This window comes from Galeopterus variegatus, unplaced genomic scaffold, assembly GCF_000696425.1.
Source record: "Galeopterus variegatus unplaced genomic scaffold, G_variegatus-3.0.2 Scaffold3427, whole genome shotgun sequence".
Classification (NCBI taxonomy): Eukaryota; Metazoa; Chordata; class Mammalia; order Dermoptera; family Cynocephalidae; genus Galeopterus; species Galeopterus variegatus.
This window is the reverse complement of record NW_007729538.1, coordinates 173,950-181,028: the sequence shown is the minus strand read 5'-3', so window position 1 is coordinate 181,028 and position 7,079 is coordinate 173,950.

Here is a 7,079-nt window from a genome sequence, read left to right as displayed (position 1 = left end):
TTGAGGAACCTCCATACTGTTTTCCATAATAACACCACTGTTTTACAGTTCCACCAATGGCGGAGGAGTGCTCAACTTTCACCTCATCTTCACCATCATTTGAAATTCTCTGTCTTTCTTTTTTTTTTTTTGTCTTTTTCCATGTCCGGCAACGGATTGCAACCCTCAGTGTTGCCCCCGTACCGGACTGGGACCGGCAACGGGATCGCAACCCTCGGCGTTGCCCCCGTGCCTCACTCAGCCAGTGAGCGGGAACCGGTCTGTATGTGGGATCCGAACCCTTGGCGGGAGCGCAGCCGCGCTTCCCAAGTGGCGAACTAGCGCAGTGCGCCACCGGGCCGGCCCCGAAATTCTCTGTCTTTCTGATAATAGCCAGTCTAACTGGGGTGAGATGATATCTCAATGTGATTTTCATTTGTATTTCCCTGATGCTCAGTGACATTGAGGATTTTTTCATGTACCTGTTGGCCATTTATATATCTTCCTTTGAGAATTGCCTATTTAGCTCTTTTGCCCATTTTTAATCAGGTTTCGTTTTTACTGTTAAGTTGTCAAATTCCTTCTTGGATGCATAGTTTGTAAATATTTTCTCCCATTCTGTAGGTTCTTATTTTTTTTCTTTAATCTGTTGTTTGCTTTGATGTGCAGAAGCTTTTTAGTTTGATATAATCCCATTTGATTATTTTTCCTTTTGTTGCTTATGCTTTGGGGGTATTATTCACAATGTCTTGCCCAGTCCTATCTCCTGAAGTGTTTCCCCTATGTTTTCTTGTAGATGTTTTATAGTTTCAGGTTTTATATTCAAGTCTTTAATCCATTTGGGGTTGAATTTGGTATATGGTGAGAGGAGGTACAAGTCTAGTTTGATTCTTCTATAAAAGGATTACAGTTTTCCCAGCATCATTTATTGAAGAGGAAGTCTTTTCCCCAATCTATGTTCTTTGTGACTTTGTCAAAGATCAGTTGACTATAATTATGTGAGTTGGTGATTTCTTGATTATATATTGTTCAGTTTGTTTGTGTTTATTTTAATGCCTATTCCATGCTGCTTTGCTTACTATAGCTGTGTAGTATAATTTGAAGTCAGGTAGTATAATGCCTCCAGCTTTATTTATTATTATTATTATTATTATTATTATTATTATTATTATTATTATATTATTTATTTTATTTTATTTTTATTGCAAAGATTGCTTTGGCTATTAGAGATCTTTTGTTGTTCCATGTGAATGTTAGGATTGTTTTTTTTTTTTTTTTTTTTTTTTTTTTTTTTTCTATTGTGGTGAAAAATATCGTTGGTATTTTGGTGGGGATTGCATTGAATCTATAACTACTCCTGCTCATTTTTGGTTTACATTTGCATGGTATGTTTTTTCCATAACTTCACTATTAATCTGTGTGTATCTTACAGGAGAGATGAGTCTCTTGTAGACAGCATGCAGTTGGGTCTAGCTTGTTAATCCATTCAGTCAGTCTGTGTCTGTTGAGTGGGGAATTTAATCCATTTACATTTATGGTTGTTATTGAAAAGTATTGTCTTACTCCTAGCACTTACTGATTTTTGTTTGGATGTTTTAAATATCTTTTTTTTTTTTTTTCCTTTCTTTCCCTCTTACTGTTTGCTTTCAGTGTTTTGGGATTTTTTGAGGTGATAAGATATAGTTTCTTTCAGTTTCTCATTTGCATTTTTGTTCGACCAATGGGTTTTGTCCTTTCTTGTGTATTCATGGTGGCTATTATCATTGTTTGGATTCCAGATGCAGGACTCCCATGAGGATTTCTTGTACGATTGACCATGTTTTGGTGAACTCTCATAGTTTTTGTTTGTATGGGATATTCTATTTCTCTATTTCTTTTTATTTTTATTTATTGATTTATTTTTAATGTCCACTTGGGTTATTTCAAAAAGACTGCCTCCAAGATCAGAAATTCTTTTTTTCTGGGCCAAGCCCGTGGCACACTCAGGAGAGTGCAGTGCTGGGAGGGCAGCAGCGCTCCCGCCGTGGGTTTGGATCCTATATAGGGATGGCCGGTGCGCTCACTGGCTGAGTGCGGTGTAGCCGATCTCACAAAAGGACCAAAAAAAAAAAAAAAAAGAAAGAAAAAGAAAAAGAAATTCTTTTTTTCAATTTGCTCTAGCTTGCTGCTTTACCTCAAAGTTTTTTTCTTTTCTTTTTTTTTTAATTTCATTGAATCAATCATTCAGTTCCAGGAGTTCTGCTACATTCTTTTTAAAGTTACAAATGTCTTTGTAAATTTCTTCCTTTGCATCTTGGGTATTTTTCCTCCTTTTGTTGTGTTGAGTTTCTTTAGGATTGTTGCTTGGAGTTACTTTTCAGTCATTTCAAGGGTTTCCTGATTTATAAGGTCTTGTCCTTGAGAATTATTGTATTTCTTTGGTGGTGTCATATTTTCTTTCTTTTTTTTCATATTTCTAGTATCTCTACATTGATGTCTGGTCATGTGGTAGAGCAGTTTCTTCTTCTATTACTCTGGAGTGGGCTTTAAGGGAAGAGACTTCCTCCTGTTGATGTATTCTATATTGGTCATTGAGTAAGGTGTTTTAGTATTGGTTCCACATTGATGCAGCAGTGTAGTCTCTGTTTGGGTACTTTTGCTACATCCAATGTCAGAGTTGCCTGCAAGGCCTAGGCACTGGGACATGTAGTGATTCCTTGCTGAAGTTAGTGATATTGCATTGTGTTATTGAGGATATGGGCAGGCTCTTCTGTTCTTTGGAGAAGCACCTGCATACCCTATCATTCTTTAGGTGTTTTGAGTAACCCTGAGCAGGCCTTTTGGCACCCTAGCTACTATCTCATGACCCTGATGAGGACTCCAGAGTGATCTGACGGTCTCCAGATTAAATGAATGACCATTGGTGAGGATCCTGGGGATTGGGATTAAGACCTTAAGCATTTTGGGGGGTTAATAGGGGTGTTTCCAGAAGCCCCTCAGCTAGAGTGGTGGACCAAATAGTGTACCTGGGGTTCTGAGCAGAGCCCTGTACCCCTGAGGAGGTATTAAGGTACTCTGTATCTTCACTGTTGAAGTGGGCAATGCTCAGCGGGGTCACTGGATTTGTATGTGGGGCCCCATATTCTCAGGAGGGATACTGGGACAGGCTGCAGCAGCACCATTGAAGTGGGGTACTCTGGGTGAGGTGCTAGAAGTTTTGGGTGGGATCCTTTGCACCCAAGAGGGATAATGAGGCCCTTTATTAGTGTTCAGCTGGAATGGCCATTCTGATTGAGTCTGTTGTGGTTATGGATAGGCCCCTGTGATACTAAGAGCATTCCTGGGACACTCTGGATATCCTCAGCTGGGGTGGGCTGTCCGGCACAGGGTTGCTGGGGCTGTGAGTAGACTACCAAGAGAGATGTCAGATCCCTCTGAACCCCACTTGTGAGGTGGGCATCCCTGGGTGGGCTCACTGGTGCTACAGGTATGTGCCTGTTCCCAAGAGAAGTGTACATATCTACTACCTCTTTGTGGCTGCACAAAATGCAAGGGCACTTCACCATGGAAGGTAAGCTTGCTAGCAGTGGCTAGATACTTCAGTTAGTTTTCTCACTCTGAAAAATGTGCACACCAACCTTCTCCATCCTGAGGATGGCACCCTCACTGCACTGGACTTCCTGTTCCCAGGGCACAGGAGCTGTGTGGTTATGGGTGTGAACAACCCAGTGCAATGATGTTGCTACAGAGGAGTGAGACCTCTGTGAGGATAGAGTTATATGATCTCATGTGTTCGGGTTGATTTCAACTCTGCGACTGCTGCAAAAGTCTGGGGCCTGAGTGGTGAAGGCAGTTTACCATGTGGCCCACCCCAGGTCAATGACATGCATGCACTGCCAGAAGTACCCTGCACGAGGCATCTGGCCACAGAGGCCACACCTGAGATAAGGGCATGGGTTTTCCTCTCCCTTGTCACAGCTGTAAGTGTTGTATGGGCGTCCCATGCATCCCGCCAACATAGACACAGGGCCTGAGTATAGTACCTTCTTAGTCTGCTGGGAGTATGCACCAACCCGCTCTGTCCTGAGGGTGGCACCCTTGTTGCACTGAACTGTTTCACGGGGCCAAAATCAAGGGCCAAGCCCGGTCCCACACCCTCCACAGCAGTCTGGGAAACAGGGGATGGGGCATTCTTCCACGCCCCAAGGCCTATGCAGCTATTCGTGTCTTTGGTAGTTCCCGACACCGAAAGCATGGCCACAAGGGCGGCACAGACTCTCCTGTGGATTGGTTTGCAGTTCTTGCCTTCCTGTGGTCAGAAGCCCCTGCTGAGTCCCAGTCATTCTGGAGTGGAGGATGGGGTGGTTCTGCCTAAGGGGAGTTTTTTCCCGTTCTCTTTGTGGCTAATCTGAATCTCTGCACTGATCACCAAAGTCTCTGCTACTCCCCGGACGTATCACTACCCCGTTCTTTTCATTTATCTCGTCCGCGTGTAGCTGCACATTCCATGTATTCTCTGTCTGTGCGGGAGAGACAAATAATAACTCCTTCTAGTCAGCCATCTTGCATCTCCCCCAACAATATGACATTTTATCTAATAAACTGTTCCTATGCCATGGTATTGAAAAGTGCTAACAATTTTATATAAGTTTATCATCACGTATGTAGACTCGTATCAGTATATTACACATGGTGCTGCTAGTAGGTAGATGTAAACTTGCTTTAGCAACCAACATGGTCAAAAACAAGGTATAAAAGAAAATAAAAACTAACAAATTGAATTCTCCGGTCATGTTCAAACATGCAATGGGAGGTATAATCCAAGTCCAATTCTTTTCTCTGCATATTACCTATTTTTCCAAACATTTTGTCAACTTTAATTTACCCATGCTTTGAAAAATAGCAGTTATATGGCTAATCACAAATTGAAGTTATATTTCACTCACACAAGTCTCACATAAGTTACATATATAATTGTATGAAACAAAGATCATGCGGTTCTTCTGAAAAGGCTGCCAATCTCAGCTCATTACTGTTGCTCTCACTCTCACCGTTACCCCCTTTACCTGCATGTTCTATCTCACAGTTCTCGTCTACTGCTTTCCTGAACTAGATTTTAAGGATAAGAAAATCTATTTTTTCCCCTTTTCATCTTCTAAATTACATTTTACTAATGTTCAGCAGTTCATGAAGTCAGATATTATCAGTTGATCCAATGCCACCCTTTCCCCAAAAAAGGATGTGGGGTTGTAGGTTGTTTTGATATTTATAGTTTGTTATATTTGAAAAATCTTGGTTCAAACAAACACTGTTTTGTTGTTTCTGGTGTTTGTTTTTATTTCATAAGTTCAGTACCACTGATGGGATTTTGTGTGTGTGAATCTAAAGAAAACTTAAATAATACAAAATTTATTTAAGAATAAACTTTAGCTTATTTTTGAGTTCTGAAAAATATTTTTTGGGTAATGCTGTTCTTGACATAACTGAAACCATACCCCACCAACATAGTGTCTTTTCACTTTTCTTTCCTGTAAGATCTCCATTATTTATCCTTAGTATAGTAGAGAATGAAGGGCAATCAAATGCACAAGTATCAGTGTAGGAGATACATAAAATAATTTTTATTTTGTTTAACCTTATTGCTACAGTTCATAAAATGGTACTATCTCATAGTAATAACGACCGTTAACATTAAATGTTCACTACATGCTGGGTATGTACTAAGCACTATAATAGATTATCCATTGATTCCTCACACTAAGTTTATGTTGCAATTACTAGTACTGTTCTCAATAGCAATAATAGATGACAAAACTGCAGTACAGAGAGTGCTTGACTTTCCCAGACTACATAGAGAATATGAAAATATGTAGCGACCAGTATTCATACATCAAGAAGACTGGGTGATTAGTACATGTTCCTTGAATAAAAGAATAAGGAAAGACTATTATTTTGTGACATTATTCTATTATTCATGTCTTATGATACACCAGAGTACAAAACCAGAACAACCGAGAGGACTTTAGATGGGTGTGGATTGCATTTTAGTTTTCCATCCACTATTGCAATTATATCCATAGGGAGTCAATCTTCCTAACAAGCTTGGTAATCACTGGGAAAATGGCCCCCACCAGTAATATTTTTTTATTTTCTTCTCTTTTGCCTACTGAATATATAGTCTCATTTCCTCATATTTTCTTCTCTGAATGCTGCTGAAATATGGTATGTTTTATTGTAGATTTTTTGCATTTATATTGGTAATAACACACATACACAAACACATGTACACACTCACTCACTCATGCGATCCTCAATCAAAAACTTTAAAAACATCAAAGAACAATGGATAAGCAGATAATCTGCTTTCAGACCATCTTCAAAAAGCTATTATTTCACTTCTACCTGTTTTTGCATTCACTGTGTCCTTGTGACAAGCATATTTTCAAATATATTTTATAAGTTATAAGCATAAAGCCAAATGAAAACCCTAGAATCAATTCTGAAATAAAGAGAACAAAAGATCTCCGGTATTTCAGTAACTGTTCTCTCAATGCCAAGTATCATGGAAGAACAATATAAAATGATGAAGTAGAAAATAGACAAAAAGTTTATAGAGTGATTTTATATTTTTAAAATATATGTATTCCAAAGCAGATTCATTATTCTTGTATTTGAGCCTTGTGAGCAGGCTGGAGACAGGGACAAATAAGTGAGCCCTATCATAGGCTCTCCATGTTTCAAAGAGAACTGTTCTATATTAACAAACACATTGGGAATGATTGCCTTCGCCCTTATGCACATCCTTATAACCACATTCTTAGAATGATGAGGCACTTATTAAAGAGATTCTTAGTAACACCTAAAAATTGGAATATTTTAAATTCAAATGTTATGTTCAATTCATATGTTTGCTAACTTAGATTCAAGTGTTTTTTTTTTTTTTTTTGGCCATACCTGTCTATAATTTTTTAAAGTATTTTTAAAAGATGAAGCAAATGAAAAAGCATTTATTTTTAAAACATAATTTTATTTGTATTCTTAGATATTACCAAAAGTCTCAGTAGACTTATCAAACTTCAAATTGCTGTTTTCTGGTCCAAGGTATTAGTGAATAGGACAAA